At 53.0% G+C, this 25832-nt stretch overlaps 1 protein-coding gene across 9 annotated transcripts in view; it reads right to left on the bottom strand.

Annotated features, from left to right (window-relative positions):
• Window positions 1-25545, bottom strand: part of ZNF518B (zinc finger protein 518B) — a 35740-nt gene extending 10195 nt beyond the window's left edge. The window contains exons 1-4 of one of the 9 annotated variants that reach the window (XM_075544534.1): window positions 25401-25545; window positions 16497-16592; window positions 12281-12365; window positions 12101-12204 (exon numbers count right to left, since the gene is read on the bottom strand). The gene's annotated coding sequence lies outside the window, so the exon portion shown is untranslated. The other 8 variants (XM_075544530.1, XM_075544536.1, XM_075544531.1 and 5 more) reach the window with 8 other exon arrangements.
• Window positions 25546-25832: the final 287 nt, after the last annotated feature.

Here is a 25832-nt window from a genome sequence, read left to right as displayed (position 1 = left end):
GTAGGTATGTACAGCCATTATGGGAATTGATCTGGCGATATCTAAAACAGATGGAAATCGACCTACCATATGACCCAGCAGTCCCCCTACTGGGCATACACCCAAAAGAGGCAAGAAATAAACCATAGCCAGACATCTGTGCTCCAGCGTTCATCATGGCACAGTTCACAATTACAAGGAGTTGGAAACAACCCAAATTTCTATCATCAGACGAATGGATCAAAAAACAATGGAGCACTACATATCTCTAAAATGCAGTGAACACACGACGTACATCGCCACATGGAAAGAACTGGAGGAAATCATGCTAAGTGGAGGAAATCAAGCATAAAAGCACAAGTACAATCTAAGTCCAGTGAGGTATGCTTAAAAAAAAAAACCACAGGGCACAGGGGAAAAGCTACTATATACACACATCCCTGGGGCGAGGTCCAGCACCTATGGCAGGGGACAAACCCACTCCAGGGTTACATACGGCAGCCAGCTAAAGAGGTTAAGAAAAGGAGGGAAAAAAATACATGGCTAGTGGGAAGCAGGGCACTAACCTACCCAAGAGGAGGGCATTGTTTATATCTCCACAGGAGAGGGAAGGAGAGATCAGGCTTCAACCTTATGTGCCAAGACGTGTATACAACGTACCACATGTACCAGGGAACCAATGGAGAGGTCTGTGCAGCCAACCCCAATCCTGACTGTGTGGACACCCCACCACCCCCCTCAGAAGAATGCACTTGAGAGGACAGCACTGGGGCTACATCTGGGGGAGAGGGGTGCATTGGATTAGAGCTCACCGGAGAAACGCAAAGGGATGGAGAGGGAGGAGAGGACATCCTGGCGCACCAAGCCCCGAGGACCATGTTCCTGCTCTGAGCAGACAATGCACGGGGGCACCATAGGCCTGGCCCAATGGGACACAGGGTCCCTCACTGAACCATGGCGCTGCAGGGGACAGCACTGGAGACAGGGTGGGGATAGGGCATGGTCTGGCTCCATCACACTGGGGCGAGGCACTGGGGGCACGCAGCAGAGCAGCAAAGAACCCCCTGGGGACAACAGAAATAGACTTTGGTGACAGAGTGTAGCAAACACCCATGTAAGCCACCACACAGACTTTTCTGTCAGGGCTTCCTTTTGTTATTGTTGTTTTGTCTTTGATATTTGTTATTGTTTTGTTGGTTTTGACTTCCTTTGTTGTTTTATTTGACTTTGCCTGTTTTTTGCACTTATCAATGTCTCCGCATGTCTATCTAGATAAGATAGGCGGATAAATAACTCGGAGATGAAAACAACGGGACCAGTGGTTCCAGGGAGATACAGAAAAGTGGGTGAGGGGCAATGGAGGATGATATAAGATATGAAAATAATAATCTATAACTTATTAAGGGCGGCGAGGGAGGGCCAGAGAGGGGGAGGGTGAAAAAATGGGTAGCTGATATCGGGCTCAAGTGCAAAGAGAAGGCTTTGACAATGATGGTGGCATCAATGCAAGTGTGCTTGACACACTGGATGAATGTATGGATTGTGATAGGAGATTAAGAGCCTCCCATAAAAGTATTAAAAAAAAAAAGAAAATGTCAAGATCTGCCTGGAAGTAGAATGCTGTCTGCGATGGAAGACTACCTATGAAATCCAATCAATACAACTATCATCCACATTTATGCGCCAACCACTAGTGACCAAGAAAGTGAAGAATTTCACCAGTGACTTCAGTCAGAAACTGAGCAAACATGCAACCAAGATGCATTGACAGCTATGAGCAATTGGAATGCAAAAGCCAGAATCAACAGGGATCGACATGTGACCTCCTCCCTGGGGAACGGACAACAGAAAAGTAGGTGAAGGGAGACATCGGACAGTGTAAAGTATGACAAAATAATAATTTATAAATTATCAGGGGTTCATAAGGGAGGGGGAAGCAGGGAGGGAGGGGAAAATGAGGCACTGATGCCAGGGGTTTAAGTGGAGAGCAACTGTTTTGAGAATGATGAGGCAACGGATGTACAAATGTGTTTGCTACAATTGATGTATGTCTGGATTGTGAAGAGTTGTATGAGCCCTCAATAAAATGATTTTTAAAAATCCAGAATCAAAGAGGAAGAAACAGTAGTTGGAAATATGGTTTTGATGATAAAAATGAAGCTGGAGATCTCAGGATAGCCTTTTGCAAGACCACAAACTGGGTCTTCGCAGCACCTTTTCCAACACAAAAGCAGCTCGCTCTACATGTGGCCTCCTCCAGATGGAACACCCAGAATTCAGACTGCCTACATGTGTGGGAAGACACGATGGGGAAGCTCACTACCAGCCGCTAAAACTGGGAGCTGACCGTGGGACAGGCCATCAATCGCTCAGACACGAGTTCAGGATAAAACCGAAACAAATTAAAGCAACAAGTCCACAAGATCCAAAATCCGACCCACCTAAATTTCATGAACCTCTGAAGCACAGATGTGAGGCGCTGCACAGTAAGACCAGAAGAACTGATGCGCGGGGGGCGGGCATCCAGAACATCACGCGTGAGGAAACCAAAAGGCCATTAAAAAGGCAGGGAAAAGAGAAAGCATCAAAGTGGATGTCGGAAGAGGCCAAAACTTGCATCAAGTATGGAGTAGCCCGGGTAATTGGGAGAGATGAGTCAAAGAGCTGAACAGAACATTCCCAAGGGCAACTTGAGAGACAAAGTCAACTATTACAACCAGATGTGCCAAGGCCTAAGGTTAGGAAAACTAGGAGCGCACTCAGCATCCCCGAAACTGCAAGAACCCAGGGAAAAACTTCAAGCCTCGAGTTGCAGGGTTGAAAGATTCCGTGGGCAAAATATGGAATCGTGCAGGCAGCATCCCAAACAGATAGGAAGAATACATACCGTCACTGTACCAAAAGAACTAGTCGGCATCCCACCATTTCAGGAGGCAGAATATGAGCAAGAACCAGTGGTGCTGAAAGAAGTTCAAACTACACTGAATGCATGAGGCCAAGAACAAGAACAAGATTTGATGGACCACCAACTGAAATGTTTCAACAAGCTGATGGAAGACTGGAAGCACTCACTTGCCTATGCAGGAAATCTGGGAAACAGCTACCTGGCCAACTGACTCACAAAGACATCCCTATTTGGCAATACGGACAAAATAAGGTGACCCCCAGCTGAATGCTCAAACCAGAACAGTGTCTCGGATACCACGTGCAAGTAAAATTTCTACTGAAGATCATCCACCAGCTGCAGGAGGACACTGACAGCGAGCTGCTCCCCGCAGATTCAGACGAGGATGTGGAACAAAGGATATCCGTCACTGCTGCTTTGCTCTCCGATGGACCTTGACTGAACGCTGAGACTATTGGAAAGATGTTTGTGTTTTATTGACCATGCAAAGACACTCTACCTTGTGGATCGTGAAAAACTATGGCTAACCCCGAGAAGAGCGTGAATCCCAGAACACACACTGTGCTCGTGCAGAGTTTGCACAGGGCTCAACAAAGAGGCGGGTGTCTGATGAGAGCGCGGGAACACTGCGCGGTGTAAAATCAGGAAAGGTGTACATCGGGGCTGTGTCCTCCCACCACGCTATTCAAGCTGTGTGCCGAGCCAATCAGCAGAGAAGCTGGATGACACAGGAAAACGTGGCATCAGGACTGGAGGGAGGTCTATCAACAACCTTTGATGTGCGGATGACATAACCTTGCTTGCTGAAAGTGAGGAAGGCTTGGAGCATCTGCCGATGAAGGTCAAGGATGACAGCCTTCAAGGTGGATTCACCCAATGTCAAGAACAACATTCTCAAAAGTGGACCAAATAGGTACTATCGTGATAAGTGGGGGAAAGATGGACGTTGTCGAGGATTCTGTCTTGCTAGGATCCACAATCAATGCTCTTGAAGCAGCAAAATAGAGATGCAAAGATGGTATTCCATTGGGTGAATCTGTTGCACATGACCTCTTTGAAGTATTGAAAGGCAAGGTGGTCCCTTTGAGGACTAACGTTCCAGAGCCAAGCCAGTTTTTCCAATGGCCTCATATGCATGTCAAAGTCACACACTGAATAAGGACCACAGAAGAGGAATGGGCATTTGTATGATGATGCTGGAGAAGGACACTGAGAGCTCTGTGGACTGCCAAGAGGACAAAGCCTTACCTCAGTACTGTCACTTTCCTCCTGTGCAGGTCAAAGCCAGACGCCGAGCAGGACAGACAGGAGCATGGTGCATTTGTTACGTGGGTGCTGGCGAAAATACTGACAGTATCATGACTGCAAGTCTGCCAGCAGCCAGAATCCTCCGTAAAGACAAGATGGTTACACGTTGTGGACGTGTTGTCAGGAGACCAGTCCCTGGGGAAGGGCATCACGCTTGCTAAAGCGGAGGGGCGGCGAACACGAGGAAGGCCCTCGACAAGATGGACGGCGGCTGCAAGGCGAGGATGGTGCGGGACCAGGCGTGCTGTGTTCCGCTGTACCTCTCTGCTGCAGAGGGTGGCTTTGAGGCGGAACCGACTCCACGGTACCTAACAAAACAGGGCCGCTGGGAGTCCAAATCGCCTTGAAGGCTGTTGAGTGTGAGTCTGCACAGTTATCCTACAGCCTCCAACCACAACACATGTGAGGAGGTCCTGCTACGTGCAGCACCCTGCGGCCAGGGTGCCACTGAACACGCGCCCTTTTCCAGGCCCGTCAGCTGGTGATTTCCCCCAATTCTTTTACAATGGGAGGGCTCCATGCCTTCCACTAAACTGAAGCCTTTTGCTCGGAGACTGGGCTGCCGATGGGAAAAGCAGCAGAGCTTACACCGGGGGCAGGTTGTGGAGAACAAGCATTCTGAAAGGGCCAAGTCCCAGGGGAGCCACCCACACCCAGTGCAGACTCCTGCAGATGAGCTGCTGCTGCTGCAAGTCACTCTCGGGACCCTCTGTGCATTCCGACCTGCAGGGACATCGCCAGCGTGACAGCTCAGCTTGCACGGCGGGTTAGCGGAGGCGGCCGTAACCACATGACGTCACCCTCTTGAACCTCTCTTGTTGGCTCCTACCCTCCAGCCTCAAAGCAAGGCACTGGTCCTGCACTGGCATGTCACGGCTTCTCCCCCTCCGGGTGTAAATGATGTCAGGCGTCTTCAGAATGAGCAGGCAGAGTTCTCTTTGCAATGTGCATGGCGAAGAGGTAAACTGAGGCAGCTGGCCGGAAAGATGAATGGGTTTGACGCTGGTATGCATGTCAACTCCAGAGGTGTCGAAGTAAGAGGCCCCCAAGTCCCTTTTCTTTCCGTGTACAGTTTCTTCCATCTGCTTCAAGTCCAGGTACAACCATAGGTGCCCGGCGGGTCTTCCTGGTGAGGTACTGCCCGACAGGCCAACGATGGAGGTACTGTAGAGAAATGCCTGGGCCTGGGTCTGATGCTGAATACAGTGAGCAAATGTTACCCACAGACTCCCTGGTCGGAGCTCACCTGCCTTCCAAACTCAAGAGCTGTCTTCAGACCACACTGTTCCTGGCCTCTCAGGACCAGGAAAATTACCTCCCTTTCTTCCAGGTTAGCTTACAAGGGCTCTCAGAAAAAGAGCATTTTTATTTGTAACTCTTGGGCACAGGAAACAAGGCGTTCACACAGACGTCTGCCCCCATGACGTCGCCCTGTGAAACAGGATGTTCCGCTCTGTGCCCGGCATGGCAAGTGGTCACGTCACTGCTGACCTGCGTCCACTGTGTAACAAGCTCTTCTTTCATCTCCGAAGTGAAGCTTCTCAGCCACTGGCCGTTGCGATCACCAGGACCGGTTCTGCCGCGCCTGGGAGCCATGCCGCACTTGGAATTGAACGGAGCCAATACGCCAGTGCACACTCTGGAGATGTGGCCTGCTCTAGACGGTGTGCTGCCGTCCCCGAGTCCAAGCACACACTGTGACTTGGTAAGCCTTCTAGATCGCTCTGTATGCTGCATACCCACGCCAGGAATGTTAGTCCATGACATATACAAATGAGGGGGCCTCAGACAATTCAGGGGCAAAACTCCATTCCATTTGCCCATGACCTTTGTGAAGCCCCCCCATCGTCTAGGTTGTACATGGTACCGCACCCACTCTGCTCCCGGAAGCGCCGTGACTTTGCAACAAAGAGACACGACGACCGGAGTTGTGTGCGGGAAACTCCTGCATCGGCTGTGTCCGGTAAGGCGAGTCTTGTCTTTTCTGGGTGGAACGCCTGTATGCATTCTCTGCTGGCAAGGGTTTCTTCCTGGCTTTTCAGTTATTTGTTGGGGTTTCCTGAAGGCTTGTTAGGAGGACACGTGATGAGAGAACTGAACCAGGGAGCTCAAAGAATTCAGTGACACTGCGGGCCACACAAAACACAAGACCCAACTAGCCACCCTCTAAATACTGGAGTCTGACCATGCCCGGGAGAATTCAGAAAGAACGAAGCGGCAGAACAGGCTCTGGAATCAGATTCTACAGTGTAGTCACTCTCCAAGTGTCACGTCGGGAGACTGCTGAACCTCAGCGCCCGGTCCTTTGCCTGCGAAGCTAAGAGTACCTGCCCCACGGGGCTGTCCCAGGGGGTCACTGTGACAGTGTGAGTGCACACATCTTTAGAAGCCATGAGCACCTCGCAAGCAGGCAGTATCCATGAGATGAGAAAGGTAGATGCTGAACCACATCCTCATGCCTGGACCAATCGCCCACGGGGTGATACAGGGAGCAAAGAATGCAGTTTCCAAGGATTTCACCTTGCCTGGATGCAGTCAGTCACCGCTCCTGGAGGCGGCCGTCAAGAGACCTCTTTAACATGTTACAGAGCAAGGATGTCACTGGGAGGGATAAGGTGGCATTTTAAAAATTATTATTTAAATCATTTTATCGGGGGCTCGTACACCTCGAACCATAACTGAGGTGACATTTTTCATCGCCTCCTATGTGCGCGTGAAAGTTGGTCCATGAATCAAGGCAGCAGAAGAGGAGACGCATCTCAACTGTCATGCTGGTGAAGCCTCTTCAAAGACTCCTGGACTGCCGCAGAACAAGCAAATCCATCTTGGAAAAAGTACAGCCAGAGCGTTCCCTGGAAGCAAGGATGGCAAGACTATCTCACCTCCTTTGGCCATGCTCCCAGGAGAGATCAACGTGGGGAAAAGACACCACATATGGCAGAGTTGGGGGCAACAGAGAGAGGAAGACCTTCGATGAGATGCACTGACACAGCGGCTGCAAGGGACTCGAGCAGGAAATCAGTGGGAGGGTGGCACAGGGTCGGGCGGTGTTTGCTCTTGTTGTGCACAGGGTCAACTAGGAGCCAGCGCCAACTTGGCGGCCCCTGGCCCTGCCACACTTCTTAAATGAAGGAAACAAAAGAAAGCATGCCTGTCACCTATCAGTAACTGCAGGGGCTCAGTAAAATACAGGCAACTGCTTTTTCTAGAACTTGCACCAAATCTCATTTTATAATCTTCACCCTATTTGCCTGGTACGGCCCAAAAGGTAATACATCTCAACGACACACCTCGACAGGAAGCAAATGAAATCACTCACACCTGGACCAACAAAGCCACACCACGGGGCACATAAAGTAGCCAAGGACTTCACGTTATGTGGACCTACAATCGCTACCCAAGGAAGCGGCAGTCAGGAAGTCAAATAAAAGACGTCCTGGGGCAATTCTGCGAAAGACCAATCAAGAGCGAAGATGTTGCTTTGAGGACTAAGGTACTCTGCTCCGGGCCACTACGGTACACGCATGGGAAAGCGGTGCAACAGTTAAAGAAGAAAGAATGCCTTTGAATTACAGTGACGGCCAAGAACATGAAACAGATCACCGACTGTCACAACAAATAAACCTGTCTTGTGGGAAGTACAGCCAGACGGCTGCTTAGCCACGAGGATGGGAGATTTTGCCTCACCCCCTTCAGACACTTTGGCAAGAGGACATCGTGCTTGGTTAAGCACAATGTCAGAAAAAGAAGCAGCCCCTCGTGGAGGTGGGTTGTCACGGTGGCTGCCCATGAGCTCAAGTATACACATGGGAGGGCGGTGCATGCCTGGGCAGGTTTCCTTCTGTGAGCCACGAGGTTGCTATGAATCACACCCAATTGGTTGGCACCTAGCAACCATCCGGGCACCCACTCCCCTCTTCTTCACCGCCAAGCAGCGAGGTGTCTCTTCTAATCACCCAGGAAAAGCTGTCCTAACTAAAAGTGCTCACAACATTTCAGACTGATACTTAAATACACTCTTCTTAGCCACTTCTTGCCCGGCACAACCATGATCCTAGCCCGCGAGAGAGTCTGCAGGCTCGGTGTTGGCGTGGGAAGTAAGCACAGCAGCTGGCCAAGGAAGCCGTCTGCTGGTTGTGTGGACCATCACTTGTCTTGCCTCTGGGAGATGCCAGTCAACTCAACGACTGGTGACAAGAGGAAGGTTTCAGAAGGTCTTTCCAGCAGTGCTGACCTAGGACGCCTCCTCCCGCTGGGGCTTCTAGAACATTCACTGCTGTCACAGTGAAGAGCAGGGGCAATGGAGTTCAGTCCCGATCCTTGCTGTGGCCTGGTGGCACAGTGGCTACTCACTGGCTACTCAGTGGCTACTCGGCAAGGCCAGCAGTTCAAAACCACCAGTAGCTCTGAAGGAGCGAGGCAGGGCTGTCAACGCCCATCATTAGTGGAAACCCACCTGGACAGCTCTACCCTGTCCTATAGGGTCTGAATTGACTTGATGTTATTTACAGTGTTTGGGTTTTGGGGTTTCAGGCAAGGGATTGCTCTTGATCCGGCCGCTGGCAGGCCAGCAAACGAGCCTCACTGGCACTTTCAAACTTCGAGGGATTTAGAAGGCAGTGTACACTAAGCACCAGGACACATTGCTGTCCTTTCTACTCCCCACAGCCAAACGCCCCATCAACTACAGTTCCACCCAGTGCCTCGTGGCCTGCAGACCAGGCCTGCCTGGGGAAGTGGCCTCAGACGTGCAAATGACTCACCTGTTTCCTTACCTCCCCCCTGCCCCCCCCCACCTCCCCCTGGGTGACATTCAGGTAGAAATCACTGCCTCCCAAGAGCTGACTCCTAGTCCAGAGCCAGAATGGAACTGCACTGGTAGAGACCTGCACATGGGAAAAGAGCCGTGAAGCAACGTCTCCTTTGTTGAAACTGCCCTGCGAGCACTCAGAGGGCCTCCTCCAGGGGGTCGGCACACGCACCACCTGCGTGCTGGCTTTTCCTTCTGGGAGGGCTGGCTGGCTTCAGCACAGAAGGGGCAGGATAGAGGCCAGTCAGACCTTCTATGTGAAGGGCAGAAAGGACAATGACAGAGAACAAAGGTCCACACCGGGTCAGGGTCTTGCTGGCTGTGTGATTTCAGACCCGGGGCTTTGCCTCCGTGTCACGTTTCCTCACTCTCAAAAACCACGACCAAAACAAACCTGTGGGCATGACTCTGGCTCAGAGACCCCAGCCCTTTGCAGGGCCCAGGAGATGCACTGCCCAGAGGGTTCCCTGGCTGTCGCCTTTAGGGAAGCTCATTGCCCCAGGGTCCTGAGGAGACACTAGGGGGGACTGAACTGCCCCCTCTCTAGCACCTGACTGCTATGCCACAACGCTCCCTTGCTTGTGAAAAGGGGCTAAGGTGGTCTGATTCGCATAGCTGACATGAGAAAACCTAGCCATTTTGCTGATAAAAGAAGACAAGGTTCAAGTTGTTAGGATTTCGTCTTGCTCGGCTCCACAATCCATCAATGCTCCTGGAGACGGCAGTCAAGAGATCCTAAGACGAAATGCATTTCGTAAAACTCTTTAGGGTGTTGAAAAGCAAGGATGTTTGAGGCCTAAGGTGCACCGGACCCAAGCGGCGGGAGGATTCTCCATTGCCTCACGTGCAGGTGAAAGTTGGACACTGAACATGGAGGACTGAAGAACTGATGCCTTTGGACTGCTAACGTACAAACATGTTTCCGAAAGCCAGGCCAGCATGCTCTTTAGAGGCCAGGGGGCAACACTTGATCTCGCCCACTTTGGACGTGTTGTCAGGAGAGAACAGGCCCTGGAGACGGACGTCAGGCTTGAGAAAGCGAAGGAGCAGCAGCAAAAAAGGAAGGACACTGGTGGCTGCATCAATGGCACAGGAATAACTGCGAGGACGGCGCGGGGCCGCCTGGGGTGTCGTCACCATGGGGTGGGATCATTTTGATGGCACCCAACCCCAAGAGGTATTTGGTGAATACATAGCATGTGTGTCTTTCCGTGAGCCTTCCGAGGTCCGAGAGGGCTGCTGTGCGTCAGAACCGACACCGTGTCAGCGCGTTTGGGTTGGTCTGGTCTTTGGTCCTTCAGATGCAAGCTCCACCAACATCCAGAGAAGCAGAATGACCCCACCCCCCCGGGGGATGAAGAAAGGGCAAGGCAGATGGACTCCCTCCCCCGCCCCGTTCCCCATGAAGGAGATCGTGGGGGATCAACTGGACACGAGTGATTGCACCCACTGGGAGGCCACTGCAGAGATTTCTCTCAACATCATTCTGTGGATGGAATGTGTATGGGGGGGGGTAGCTGGGAGGGGGTGCTAACAAGCCCGTGGAGAGACTGCCAGTACCTCGGACTCCTACTTTCCATGGAATTTTGAAGCCCATTCACGGTTCCACTGGGGGGCTGCTGTCAAAGTGGAAACCTGTTCTTATCAGTATAAAGAACAAAAGACTCTTGGTAACAAAAGAGGTCAGAGTCCCACCCACAGAGTTAATGCCCACCCACAGTGACCCTACAGGGCAGGGCACACCTGCTTGGGGGGGTTTCCAGAGTCACTCTGTTCAGGAGTAGAAAGTCCCATCCTGCCCCTCCTAGTGGTTTGAGTCTTGTTTCGAGCCCACCAAGCAGCCCCTGGACGACCGGGGCTCCTAAGGAGGTGCTGCAACATGGCTAGCTGGCAGGCCACGTGACTGGGGAGGGGCCTCAGGAGGGGTCACAGGGCACACACGTGTGGCACATAACCTCGTCCCTCCTGTTTTCTTGCGCTCAAGAGAAACCACAATTTGGCAGAGGTGTTGGATCTAGAAGCTTGTAGAAGTCCTCTCAAAACTAGGCACACACTTTCACAGGTAGATTCTCACAACAGGGCTCACTGGTCCCCCTGTGCCCACAAGTTCCTGGTCCTCAAATGGGGCATTGGAGGGTTGGTCCCCCTGTTGGCTGCTGCAAGCCTAGTGCTGCCAGAGTAAGCCCTGGCCCCGGGGGCAGGGTGTTTGTAAGACCAGGGCGCAGGGAGTGTTTGAAGCTCCCCAGGGGGTTCTAAGCCAAGGCTGAGGGCCACATCAGGCAGAGACAAGCACAGAGATGCTGAGAAAGTAATGCCTCTCCCTTCACACCCAGCCCATGCCCTGGGAGTGTCGGGGGCGTGTGATTAGGTCTCTGAGAAGCCCCACCACCGCCTAGTTCTGTGACCTCACAGGCGCCCCAGAAGCTCTGGGATGGGCAAGTCCGGCACCTACCTACTCCATGGGCTTCTAGGAACTTGGAGGCACAGGGCCCCAAGGCACTGGCTGCTGCTTCAAGGGTATGCAGGGGCCGAACGGGACCGTAACGAGGTGGTCAGGGCCACATCGGGGAAGCCACTGGTGGCCGGGACGCTTGTCCATCTTGGCGCACCTTGGCCTGAGTCTGGGGGAGGGGCACCTGCAGAAGCAGGTTCACACGGGACCGCCACTCCTCAGAGCCAGGCTTGACTAGCCGCACCTGATGCCCCCCAGGACGCCCCTGCGGGGAGAAACTGGAGTTTGCTTTTCTACCAGTATCCATCCGGTGTCTCATCGGGGTGGTGGCCCTGGCACCCCACCTTCCTCCAAAGTCATATTCACATGTGGCTGTCGTGCACGAAACCTAGCGCACTGCCACCGAGTCAGTGCCGACTCGCGGTGACCTGCAGGACAGGGTGGAACTGCCCCCTCTGGGTTCCAGAAACTCACTTTGCATGGGAGTAGAATGCGCACATCTTTCCACGGCAGAGAGGCTGGTGGTTTTGAACTGCCGACCCTGCACTTACCAGCCCGGCATGTGATCATGGGTAGCCCGTGGCTTATCAGTGATCAGCATGGGGGATGGGACAGGTCACACCCCTTCACTGGCTGGTCAAATTACCTCCTGGGTTGGCCAGGTGCCCCGGTCCTAGAGATGCCACATCCGAATACCTCGCCGGGTCTTGCCGGGGTGGGGGGGCCGGTTTGGGTTCTTGCTGCCTGGAACTGGTGAACTGGGGTTGTGGATACAAAGAAGCACAGCTGGTCCCGCAGGCGCTCCTGCCTCCCACAGGCCTCTCACCTCAGGCTTCAAGTCCGTGTGGTCTCACAGCCTCTGGCCTCGCCCTTGGCACCCAGGGTGGCAGCAGGGAACGGCCCACGGAGACCTGCAACCAAAGCCACAGGATCGGGTTTTAGTCTGGGGCCTGCAGCCCGTCCCGATAATGAAGCACAGTAATGTTCTCAAGTCGGCGGAGGGGAACAGAGCTTCCCGAAAAGCGTAATGACACTGCCTATAGGACCCAGCGCCCTTCTCCTTGGGCGGACCTCTGCATGGGGTTGACAAGTCTGCCCAGGTGGCTCTGATAGCTCGCCATCTCCCGCCACTCAGGAGAATGGGCTGGAGCAGATGGTCTGGCCACCTCCTCAGCAAGGATAATGTGCGGTCCCTGCAGTGCTGGGACAGTTTGTGGAGAACCCTGGGGCTGGGCAGCCAGCACTCAATGTGGAGTGAATGCCTGACCTGGACTGGCTAGGACAAAGGCCAGCTTCCCTTAGGGACAATCAGAGAAACATGTCTTTGTTCTTCCTCTTGAACAAAGACTGGCCCACAATCCCTTACTTCCGGGAAAGGAGGCTGAGCGAGGAGGGGGAGGGGTAATTTTTTTCACTGCCATCATTTAAAAAATACACACTGCTTTTCCAGCACACACGACCCACAACTAAAAACTGAACACACTGCCACAGAGTTGATTCTGATTCACAGGGACCCTACAGCGCAGGAAGGATCTGCCCCAGTGGGTTTCTGGGACCCTGTCTTTATGGAAATAGAAAGCCTCATCTTCTCCACCCCCATCCCAAACTCACTCTGATGAGCAGCTTGGTGGGTTTGAACTGCTGACCTTGCAGTTAGCAGCCCAAAGCTGACTCCTCCTTTAAGGCCACCAAGGCTGCTTCACATGGGGGAGGGGGCAACATGACAGAAAGCCCTCCCCCACCCCCTCCGGCTTGCATTCCAAAGTGGCTTGAATGAATGTTCTCTGGACAGCAGAGCTGGATCCCTACAAAAATGTCATTTTTAAAGCCATCTGAAATCCAAGGTAACTCTCTTTTTAAAAAAACAAAACAAGAACCTCTGGGATGGTGACTTAAGAGACACATCGCACAATGTTGGCTTCCAAATCCACCTCTTCCTCTGTCTGCTCAGACACCGCAGCCCCTGCTGGAGTGGACTCTGCACTTGTGACTCAGCAAGATAAAGAGTTACCTTCCTCATGTCTGTCTGTCTCTCCTACCCCTTCCACAGGGGAAGTGGGAGGCACGTAGAAGTTGCTGGAAGCCTGGTCTCCTCGCCCCTGAAAGTGATTTTGATCTTAAACCTCAGGGCTACTGCTGATGGGGCTTCTAGTTTGGAGATGACAGTTCACCAGTGTAATCTGTCCTTTTTAAAGAGTCCCCGGGTTTCAATTTTTATTTTGGAATGTGAGCTTGGCAAACCACGCCCACAGCCACCATATTGAGCCTGGCTTATAGCGACCCAATAAGACAGCCCAGAACTGTCCTTTGGGGTTTTTCGATCTTTCCAACCTTTTCGTAAGCACAAAAAGCCTCTTCTCCCAAAGAGCGCCTGGTGGGGTCGAATAGGCCTGCCTTAGGGTTAGCAGGCCAATGCATAACCCCCTCGCCACCAGGGCTCCTTAAGAGGGTTGGTCTTTCCCAGTTAAGAAGTTGCCAGTGGTGTGTGCGATCGGGGATTGGAAATGGATTATTAAATTCTAAGTACACTCAGGATCCTATTTTTCCGATTTTCTGGTTTTGACTTACGCCTGCCGCAATGAAGCTTGGGTTCCTGGGCCTTCCGCCACCCACCAACCCCGAAGGCAACCAAGTGAAAAGGGCTGGCTGCCGCAGCGGGTGCCCACAAAAAAGTGGCCTCAGCATTGGGGGCCATCCAAACCACCATGAAGACCCATGTCCCTTCCTACACATCCACGCGCACCCGGAAAGATGCTCGGGGTAGGGGGGTGGTAGGTGTATGGGTAGGGGGGCATGGCCAACCCCATGGCTGGGTACATTCTCGAAAATTCCAAGGAACGAAGATGCCAGTCGGGTTTCCAAGTTTGATGGTTGGGGCAAGCTAACCTACCAATGTGTCCAAACGCCTCTCGCAATGTGGGGCTCGGCAGGAAACGGAGGCGCGGGGGGCCAGGGGCCACGGGGCCGCATCTTGGGGTGGCCCGGGGCCGTCTTCCAAGGGGCTGGACATCCAAACGCGTCAACCCTTCAGCTCCGAGGGCTACTGGAGGCTTTAAAAATGGCCTCCTGACGCCACTTCCTGCCCGGCCGCCGAGCGGTAGGTGAGCGAGCGAGCGAGCTGCTGGAGAGGCATCGCTTCAAAGCGAGGAGGGGACAGGCACGCCCGCAGGGCAGGGGCGCGGCGCACAAAGGCGCCAGGGCGCGGCCGCACTGCTCCTCCGGCCCGGCCCGGCCGGCCCTCGCCACCACGCTGGCCTCCGGCTTGAGCACGCGGGGCCGGGCCGTGCCGCCAGGCCCCCCAGTCAGTCCCTGTCCCCCCGGCCCTGCGCGCACAGCCCGGCCACCGCCTCCCGCCCGGACACTCACCGCTCCCCGCTCGGAGCCCGAGCGCGTCCCGCCGCCACGGCCACTAGCGCCCGCGCTGCCACCGCCGCCGCCGCCGCTGTAGGTCCCTACTGGGGGGCGGGGCCAGCGGCGCGCGTGCGCACTGCCGGGGCCACTGCGCTGGCCACGGGGCGGGCGCCCTCGGTCCCTAAGGCCGCGCCCCGCCCCCACCTCGCAGCCTGGGTTTCGGGACTGCGCCCGCCGCATGCATTTCGGATCCGAGACCCCTGGGGTGGCCCCCTCTCGCACAGTCCCCAGGCTTGGCAAACGGAGCCAAGGTCTGCCTTGACGGAGCGCTTGCAAGATGCACCCTGCAGGGGACCTGGGGGAGACGGGGAACGAGGAAGGGGGGGCGGATCGGGGTCCTACCCTTATGGCACTTGAAGCCCCAAAGGTGGGAGCGACACAAGGGGGCTCAGTCAGGCTTCTAAAGGACTCCGCTTTCTGAAAATCGCAGTGGGTGGCTGAGTTGGCCCCCAAGACACGGGTTCGAATGTCGCCTCTGATGCTCTCAAGGTCTCCCTGCAAACACTTGGGCCAGGAAGACCCTTCACCTTCACCGTAGATAAGGCAGAGATTGTGAGCGATGGGGGGGGGGACGGACGGTACGCTCCTATCCCATCAAAGTTTTGACCCCGTTTGCGGGGACCTCCCTCCCCCTTGCACCCACTTGCTCATCCCTGATCTACACCCCTCTAGAGACGCTTTCCTGTTCGTGGTCTACGTGCAGCGTGCAGCAGGACGGACGCGATGCAGACCTGGGAAACTGGACACGAAGGTGGCAGCCACTGGACGCCTGTAAACCACCTTGAGACAGATCTGCCCCAAAGGATCCTGCTCTGCGCTTCCCCTTCCCTGTGCTGCTGCCCTCTGGACCTGGAGGGGCTGGGTCTCTCTCTCTCCCGGGGCTTAGGGGAAGGAATGTGCTTCACAGGAAAATGCAGACCCTATGTCTGTATAGGTATGCTCAGCAGAGCAAGGCCTCCCCAAGCTGGCTGGGCGCTTGGGGAATGGGAGGTGGGCAGGGAGCATCTCAAGACAACAGGAGTGCAGTCATAGAAACCATCGTTCTAAGGATCGGGGTTGCTCCTTGCTGTCCTGCAGTCAGCTGCCAAGGGGGTGACCGTGCATCACAGGATAAATGCCATCCTCGCCATGGTTGGCATGCTTCAGCCATGTGTCAGCCCACCTGTTGGTGTGGCGTGCTCACCACAGTGTCTGTTTCTAGCTGTTGCTGTTTCCTGACGACCGGTCACAAGTTGGCAACACGAAGCTCTCGCCGTCCGCACTACAAAGAAGTGTTCTAAGTACCAGAGGAAAAGTTCCAATATAGCCCGAATTGTTGCCCTTCCCTGCAGCGTCCACTTCCAGGTCACGCAGGGTCACCCTCGAGTCAGCTACTGTTGACAAAACGTCCCCCTGGGCTTCCTGGAGGTTTCTCTGGAGTCTGGGGATCTCGGGAGAGCTTGGGATGCTATTTGTGCCAAACTAGATGGGGAAAACCCCATAGCGTGGAATGCCACTCCACGACACCCACGGGGACATCACTGATAGGCAACTGGATCCCACGCTGGTCCTGGGAAGCTGCGATGGTCTGTTCCCTAACTTGTCTGGGACTCTGTTTCTTTGGGGAAACTTGGGTGAATAACAGGACTTACCTCACAGGAGAGTCATCAGCATGACACGGGAGATCGGTCACGTGTGGCAGAGAGGAAAAGTCCAATCACAATTGCTGCCTTTATATCTCTCAGGAGCTACAATTCAGGAAGATAAAAGAGTTTGGAAATGGGGTGTTTGAATCCTAGAAAATGGCGGGGCAAAGATGTAAGGAAAACAAACACTCCTGAAGGACCCTTTAAGGTCGAAATGTCCCCCGATGTCTTCTGAGATGGGGAGTGTTCAAAAGAAATGTCTACAGACCCGTAGGCAGTCTACACTTCTCCAATGTCTATCTTCTTCCCTCACCCCGCCCCTAGCCCCGTGGTCGTCAGGTACCCGTGCGTAGCAACTGCACACACCCAGCAGAGGGAAACACCGCCTGGTCCCGTGTCCTTCCATTCTTTCTACTTGATTGTGGATCACCTCTTTGGGAAAACTGCCTACGTCATAGGAGGGAGGAGGCAATCATGTGATGAAGCCATTGAGGGTGGAGAGTCTCCACTCCTTCACTTATTTCCTGAACATGTATGGCTTACCTTGTTAGTTAGGGCAAGCGCCTGGGCCGAGGATAGACCGGTGGACTATTGGGCAGCGAAAGGACGACTTATCTCAAGGTGTTTTTGTTAGGTGTGGAGTTGGCACGCAACTCAGAGGTCTTCGATACTGCCTAGCCACACAGTCTTTGCTGTCTGAGCCCACTGTTGCAGCCAACTGACGCCATCTCACTGCAGGTCTTCCTCCTCGTTCACTAACCCCTTAGCCCTCTGCTTTACCAAATACGCTGGCCTTCTCCTGATAACATGTCCACGGGAGGTGAGATGGACTCTCGCCATCCTGCATTCTAAGGAAACTTCTGGCATGTTGGGGATTAAATTATGACCCACCCCTCCCCCACCAAAATCTAAATGGTAAATTCTAGCCTCTAAAACCTGTGGTTATAATCTAATAGTTTTGGAATTGGATATTGGGTAAAAACTGGAAGAGTTTTAGGGTGACTGTCCTGAATTGAATTGTGTCTTTCCTCTCTGCACCCAGCCCCATATGGGTCAGCTTGGCTGGGTCATCGGAAAGTTTGGCAGTTCTGTCATGATGTGAGCTGGCAGTTAGGTAATGTCACCCATAATAGGATCTGATGGAATAAGGCGAACAGTTGTACAGACATAAGGTATAAAACAACCTCCTTAGTCCTTTCATAGCCTGATCCGATGGAAAGAGGGTTCCCCTTGGGTAAGCCTGCAATACCTGTGCTTTCAGAGGAGATGGAGAGAGAGAGACACGTGGGTAGAGAAAGGGGACCCATTGAAACAGCATGGGAAGCGCAGCTTCCTATTTGGATCCACGGTCCCTGCACTGACCATCTCTAAATCCATGCCAAGATCCATGGGGATCTACAAGGAATGTCAAGGCAACAGATCCTAAAGGAGTCAAGGATCTTCCTGCGGAACTGTGAGCCAAAAGAGAAAGGAGGTCTTCCCATGGAACCGTGCATTCCAGCTTGAAGGCCTGCATTCCCATGCCCTAACACCACCCATGTGTGGTATGTAAGGCACTCTAGCAGCACTCCGGAATGAAGGCCGTGGCTAACAGCAAATGCCTGGGTTGCCGCAGAGAGACTGTTGGTAGAATCAAGGTCATACAAGGCCATTTTAGTGAGAGCTCTGAAGGAAAGGAGGAAAGTTACAAAGTTTAGCTTAGAACAGCAGTTCTCAACCTGTGGGTCGTGACCCCCTTGGATTCCCCAATTTATAACAGTAGCAGAATTAAAGTTATGAATTAGCAACGGAAATAATTTTATGGTTGGGGCATTACCACAACCTGAGGAACTGTATTAAAGGGTCACGGCACCAAGAAGGTTGAGAACCACTGTCTTGGAGAATACACAGTGCCCGCAAGAGATTGTTGCTAGCGATACATATGGGTGTTAAACGTTCCTCTGCTGAGGCTTTCACAGAAAGTGATGAATATGTCATTGGACAGTGGGGGGAAGGCGATACTTTTCATACAGTGGCAAAGAACTTGTCTGAATTATAGTCCAATATTTGGTGGGAGGTGGAACCTGTAAGTTCTGGACCTGAAGAGTTCTCAGCGGGGCGGCAGTTTCACTTTGCCCCGACAGTGAAATGCAAGAGGAACAGGATGGGCTTAAAGATGAACTGTGCAAAATGGAAACAAAACTTGAAAGATTTGTTGTATCGACTAAGGATACGCTGGCCGAGCGTTTTCCCAGGGATGTGACTGGACTATCTTTTGTTGCGGCGATCACAGTCTCTCGTGCAATGTGTCCAAATCGCATCGATAAAACCAGTGGCGTCGCATGGGAGACACATGTGTGAAGGGGGTGGCACATGATTTTCCCACGTGTACTATGCTGTATCATGCACAAAGCTGCCTATAACGTAAGCAGCCTTTGGTCAAGAAAGGTAGAAGTCTGTGCGTACCCCACGACCACAACTTGAACAGAAATAAGGAAAGGAAAGAAGCCTGCCTGCCTCTGACATTCTGGGGCAGGAACTGCACCCCGGGGCTCCCAGACCATCTGTGGAGCTGCTCAGCCTGGAGGTCAGCAGAGCTGTGGAGAGGAGCCCCCAGGCAGAGTCTACTCAGCTTCAAGGGTACAGCCACAGTCCCTTGCATCTCAAAGGGTGGGGTCCCAGCTTCCTGGGTTTGAGAAAGAGGGATCTTTATCAGCTTTGTTTGGGGGTTGGGAGCTGCTGTTAAGGTGTGGCCAGAGGGATGGCTCCAGGGGACCATGGCCCAAAGTTTAGGGGATGCAGTTGCTATGTTGCTATGGCCAAGGGGCAGACAGGGGCCTGCTGCTTCAGTGGAATAGGACAGTGGGTCCACCTCAAGTGGGTGGAGGAGTCACCATCCCAGAGGGCCTAGATAGAAGGTGACCTGAAACTTGGGCCCAGAAGGCAAGGTCAACATCTAGAGTCTGAAGGGCAGAACCCAGCTCATTTGGTCTCGGAGAACATAGGTTATTTTCAAAGCTTGAGAGTGAATGCAATTTGTTCTGCTGGGCTTCGGACTTCCTTGGTTTCTTGGGTCACTTCTCTCCTCAAATTCATACAGTTTGTAATGGAAATGGCGACTTGGGGCTGTTCTTGGAGTTGGGAAGCAGTGATTTGCATTCTAGATTCCACAAATGAAGTGGAATGTTGCCTGAGGACAGAAGCCGCCTGAAGTCTCATCCATATTTCATTTAGATGATTCAGAAGATAAGTTACCAGATTTTGGAGTTGGTTGAAGATGGGGGGGGGATGATGTGCTTTGGTGTGGAGTCCTGGTGGTGGCACAGTGTTGATGTCTCAGGCTGCTACCTGCTAGGTCAGCAGTTTGAAACCACTAGCTGCTCTGTGAGAGAAAGATGAGGCTCCAACTCCACTAAAGGGCTCCGTGAGTTTGGTTTTCTTGGTTTTGGAGTGATTGGGTGACTGCATTTTCCAGGTAGCAAGGACATGAATGTGGGAGGGGATGGGGGCACAGGTGGAAGGTTATGGATCAAATTGTGCCCCCTCAGCAATCAGTGTTGTCAATCCCAACATCTCCACCTAGGCCACACATAGTTCCATCTGGGAATGTGTTGTCTTTGTTATGTTAATGGGGCGGGGGGCAGGGGCAGCAGCAGGGACAGAGTAGTTTGAGTCAATCTCTCCCTGTGTAAGACATCAAACAGAAAGCTCACTCCCACTGAGTCCGTGCTGACTCACAAGGGCCATGGAGGAACAAGGTAGAACTGCCCCTGTGGGTTTCTAAGACTAACTCTACAGGAATAAAGCCCCTTCTTTCTCACAGGGAACAGCTGGTGGTTTTGAACTGCTGACCTTGCGGTTAGCAGCCCAGTGCATAACCACTAGACAACTAGAACCCCATCGAGAAAGTTTCCGAAGCCCCAATCATGGGCTTGTCGTTCCAAGAGCATTCCCCATTGCCAAGTCTCTAAGCGCCCATGGGAATGTAAAGCCCCCCCCCCCCTTTTTCCTTTTTGGTTCCAGGTTTTCCCAGCCTCTTCAAAGATCCCGCCAGGAAAGACAGCTTTGGATCCCTGTCTTCCGACTAGGACATTTGTTTTAGTGGGACAAAATAGACCCGCATCTCGAATCTAATTTAAAGACGTTTATTAAGTCACAGACATATTGTCCGGACGAGGGAGACCACCACCTGGAGGTGGAAGTGAGCAGAGAGAGTGCTGGGCTGAGAGGGACCCTAAGACACACGGGGTTCTCCAAGCAAGCAGGAAGCAGGACCTTTGTCCGGATGGCGCAGGGAGAGAAAGCCAGCCTTCCCTGGGCCAGCACTCCGAAGGAGGGCTCCTGGCCTCCTCCATACACTGTGCCGCTCCGTCTCTCTTGTGAAAGGTGCCCACTTGTACTTCAGTGACAGCGGCACTAGAGAATGAAGACGGGTCTGCCCTTCCTTCAAGCGAGATTTATCCCTCCCTCTGGAAGCCCGTGATGTATGCAATATTCTATGCCAACGCCATAATTAAAACACGCCGTTTTCCTTTGGTCTGATTTATTGTCCAGCGTTTGCATGTACATGAAGTGATTGGGGGGGGGACAACACGACTTAGGCCACGCCGTGGTTAATAGGAGCCACCACGTCAGTTCTGACTCGGAGCGATTGCCAGGCTGCCAGGTCCCCTGCCATCTGCCCAGCGGTTGCCATGGCTGAGCCCATTGTGGCTGCCGCCGTGTCACCCCACCTGTGGAGGGCCTTTCTCTTTTTCGTTACCCCTCTCCTTACGCCACGGTGAACCGGATTCAATCTACCACAGACTGTCCGCAGCGTGAATGAATCTGCCTCGAAAGAAGTACAGCCCGGGCCCGCTAAAAGCCCCAATGGGCAGCCTTTGTCGCTCACACATACAGAGTGGCAGAAGGGGCCAGTCCCTGGAGGACATCTTGGTAACTTAGCGGGTCAGTGCAGAAGAGGAAGGTCCTCCAGATGAAGTGATACAGCGGTCGCAACAATGGGCTCAGGCACAGGAACCATGACGGAATGGGCTTGCCTGGGCAGCACAGTTTCAGTGTGTCGTCTCTCTGAGTCATGGCTCGCTTCCGGTGAGGGCACCCAACAAGAACAAAGACCCAGGGCGTTAAATGGCTAACACTGCACTGATAACACAAAGGTGAATGGGTCATCTTGAGGCACCTTGAAGAAAAGCCTGGGATCCACCTCTGTGGGAAACCACCCTCTAAACCCCTGTGGAGCGCAGGTCTGCTCTGTTACCCGCGAGGGCATGAGGAGGCTGAGTCAACAGGGCAGCATCTGGTTTCCATTTCTTAAAGGTCAATGAGATGGCGTGTGTGTGTGAACAACACAAATGGAAGAGGTGACTTTCAAGAGGAGACCTAAGAAGGGATCGCTCCAGGAAGATGAAAAGCAGGGTCTGTATGGAGGGCATGGGATGCGCAAAAGCCCTGGGGTGGGAAGGAGACGAGCATAATTGAGGCAGACAAGGCAGTGCACACCTCAATCAATCGCGCCAGGTCCTGTGGAAGAAGAGGCCTGGCGATCTTCTTCCATCAAGATCACAGGCAAGCAAACTGACCCCCTTTCTGCAGGTGTGCTACAGCCTGCCTGCTGTGACCACACGGAAGCAAACCAAGAAGGAAGAAGAGAGCGTGAGGGACTAGACCCCATACTGTCACACCAAGCCCCAGGAGCCATCCCTGCACGGAGCTGCTAAGGTGCAGAGAGGACGGTGGGGCTGACAACAGCTAGAGACATGATTGCCCCTCACTGGAGCAGACCACACAGAGGACAATACTGGGGACACACAGCTGGGAGTGAGGCCAGTCTGACAGCGCCCCCCCCCCCCCCAGTGGGGAAAACCAAGAAGAGAACCTAACAGATCAGCAATGGGTGCAAAGCCAAGCCACAAAGACCCGGAGGAGCCCCCAAAATAGGCTTCAAGAGGGGCAGTTCACAGAACCCCTACCCCTACCCCAGGACCAGTGGGGAGATAAAGGTCAGTGGACAGACCTGGAATTACATATGCTTTTTCGTTTTTTTCTTGTTTTGTTTTGTCTCCGTTATTGTTGTTTTGTCTACCTATACCAGATAGGCAAGGGAAGCAAGCCTGAGGAGAAGGGACCAATGATCAAGGGTTCCTGAGGGACTTGAGGGGAGGAGGCAGTTGGTGTATGGGGGGGGGGCGGGGCGGGGGGAGCAGTGTGAACAAAAAACACCACAGACAGGGGAACCACTGGGGAATTAAAATCAACAATGATAAGGACGTAGAGATCCTGTTGGTGTTTGAACAGCAATTAGCTGAGAGGAATTACTAAGGGCAAGTGTGCTGGTGGGGCAGGAGGAAGGTAAAAGGAAACAGGGGAAAGATCTAGGAAGCAACGCTATGGATAGAGGTATAAACATAGGTGTGTACATATGTAAATATATTAATTCATAAAAATAGAGGTAGTGGCCTATGTACATATGTTTATATGGCAATATATTGAGGAAGTATACAGAGTTTGGGTCTCTGTTCAAACTCTCCCTTAATGGAAGAACACTTTGTTCTAACAACCTGGCATTCTGTGATGCCTGCCCTCCCAGCATGATCACTGAAGACAAAAAAGATGCATAAGCAAATGTGGTGAAAAAAGCTGATGGTGCTGGGCTATCAAAGATGTAGCATCTGGGGTCTTAAAGGCTTGACGTTAAATAAGCAGCCATCTAGCTGAGAAGCAACAAGCCCACAAGGTGTTGACAGGGTCAGATAACAGGCATCAGAAGACACAAAACAAAACATATTGTTGAGAACCAGAAGGATCGAGCAGAGACTCAAAACCCACTTGTAAACAATAGGACATCCCCTCACAGAAAGGTCACAAGGGAGGGATGAGTCAGCCAGGGTGGAACAGAGCACCAATGAAACACACACTATTCTTCTGGTTCTTTGAGACTTTCTCGCCCCCACTATCATGACCCCAGTCCTACCTTTTAGTTCTGGATAGACCGGAGCATGTGCGCTGGTACAGATAAGAGCTCAGGACACAGGGAATCCAGGTCAGATAAACCTCTCATGTACAGAAATGGAAGTAAGCAATACCAGGATCGTAAGGGGAAGGTTGGGGGTAGAGGGGAGGAAGGGGGAACCAATTGAAATAATCGACACATAACCCCTTCCCCCCAAGGGGGCAGACAGCATAAAACGTGGGTGAAGGGAGACAGCGGTCGGTGTACCATATGAAATGATAATTTATAATTTATCGAGGGTTCATGAGGGTGGGAGAAGGAGGGAAACTAGCTGACACCAAGGGCTCAAATAGAAAGTAAATGTTTAGAAAAGGATGATGGCAACATGTATAAATGTGCTTGACACAATTGATGTATGGATTGTTCTAAGAGCCCCAGTAAAATGATCTTTTAAAAAAAAATCAGAGGCCAGAAGATCCTAAGGAGCAGTTTTCTTCTGTCACACACTGGTCACAGTGAGCTGCAACTGACCACGCAATGGTAGCTAACAACTACCCAAACCTGTTGCTATGCAGCTGATTCTGATGCACGTCAACCCTGTAGGGCATGGTGAACTGCTCCGCGGGGTTTCTGAGACTGTAATTCTTTTACCAGAAGGAGCAGGCAGATGAATGGAATTCCTTTGGGAGGGGGGGGGAGGCAGTGAGTTCCAACCACTGATTTAGAGTTAGTAGCCCCAAAGCTTAATCCAAGATACTCGCCTGACAATAGGGAACCTGTGGGGTGGAGGAGGGTACTTACCTAAAATCACCCCGAGTGTGGGAACAATGGCCAGGTCTGTAACGCCCACCTCAGAACCCTGCCCCCTGCTGTTCAGGGGCACAGGCATGCATAGATCGCGCAGCAAGACCTCCTGAATTAGCAGGGGATCCAAAGAAGGGGCTTTTCTCTTTTGAGACTATTCCGAAGTGTCCGGTAACTTTCTTGATCTGAATGTGCTCCTCTGTAAAAGAGGGCTTACGGTGCCCTGGTACCTGTGGTTATGCAGCGGAATTTGATCCACAGGGTCAGCAGTTTGAAACCGCTCAGAGAGGGAAAGACGGGGCTCTCTACTCCTGTAAGCAGTTACAATTTCAACAATTCTGAGGGGGCAGTTCTAGCCTGTCCGATCTGGATGTCACTGAGGTTTGAACCAACATAAGAAGGAGTTTTGAATCAGCATAAATTAAACCTCTTTGAAGCGTCCGGATACTCAGAAGCAGTTCTCCACCCAGTCCTGGGGTGCAGTGAGTAGCCCACAAAGAATCCAAACCCTCATCCCATTGCTCATGTTTCTAACCTGTCTGAGATGATGCTCCCAACCTGGGGGAACCCGAGAACCCTTTCCCCATCCAGGTCATCAAGGCAGATACCAGCGCTTGTAGCTATCACCAAAGACCAAAGAGTACAGAAAACCAAAATCCGCATAAACGGAGAAGCCTGAATTGTGCAGTCCTTCATTTTGCTTGGATCCTCCATCAATGCTCGGGCAAGCAGCCGTCAAATCAAACGACACACCGCTGTGGGCAAATCTGCAGCAGCAGAACATTGACAGCGTTCAAGTGCCCAGATGTCACTCTGAGGACTGAGATACCGTGGCGTTTTTTTAACCCCCCTCCCCCCCCCCACTGCATGTGAGAGCGGCACACTCCACAAGGAAGCCTCGCGTAGAACTGGCGGGTTTGTATTAGGGTGCAGGCAAAGAATAGTGGGTACGCATTACCAGAAAAATACCCAGACGTGTCTTGGAAGAAGTACAACCAGAAAGCACCTTAGAAAGCAAGATGGTGACATTTCACCTTAGAAATTTTGGACAGGTTACCAGGAATCGCCACCATGCTCCGTCAGCACCAAAGAGGACGCCCCGCAAGGCGACGGGTTGACCCAGTGGCCGCGACAATGCGCTCAAGCCGAAACACAACGGGGAGGGTGGGGCGGACCTGGCAGTGCTCGCTCCAGCGGTCCAGAGGGTCTCTTTGGGTCATCCGAGTGTAGGGCACTCAACACCAGCGGCAGCAGCAAGGACCACACCCCGGCCTCCTTTCTCCTGCCCAATCCCGTGGCTTTCTGGCCCGAGCTGGGCGAGCAGCGGTTTGCAGCGGGACGCCGGCGCTCCACGCGCACGCGCCCTGAGCCTCGCCCCCGGGCTTTTCGGGCCCGCGGGGTGGGGCTGGCGCGGCGAGCATGCGCCTTTGGCCGGTAGACCAGCGGCGGGAGCGCCGCGGCCTGCAGTACCGCTGGCTGCCAGCAGCGTCGCTGCGCGGCCTGCCTCTCGGGACCGCAACGCGGTTGCGCGAGTAGAGCTCTACCTAGCTGGGAGGCTGCACCTGGGAAACCGGCTCGCCCGGGCTAACCAGGGGCTGCCACCTGCC

This window comes from Tenrec ecaudatus, chromosome 3 (genome assembly GCF_050624435.1).
Source record: "Tenrec ecaudatus isolate mTenEca1 chromosome 3, mTenEca1.hap1, whole genome shotgun sequence".
NCBI classification, from domain to species: domain Eukaryota; kingdom Metazoa; phylum Chordata; class Mammalia; order Afrosoricida; family Tenrecidae; genus Tenrec; species Tenrec ecaudatus.
Note: the sequence above shows the minus strand (reverse complement) of the source record. Positions and strands in the feature narration are given on the sequence as shown.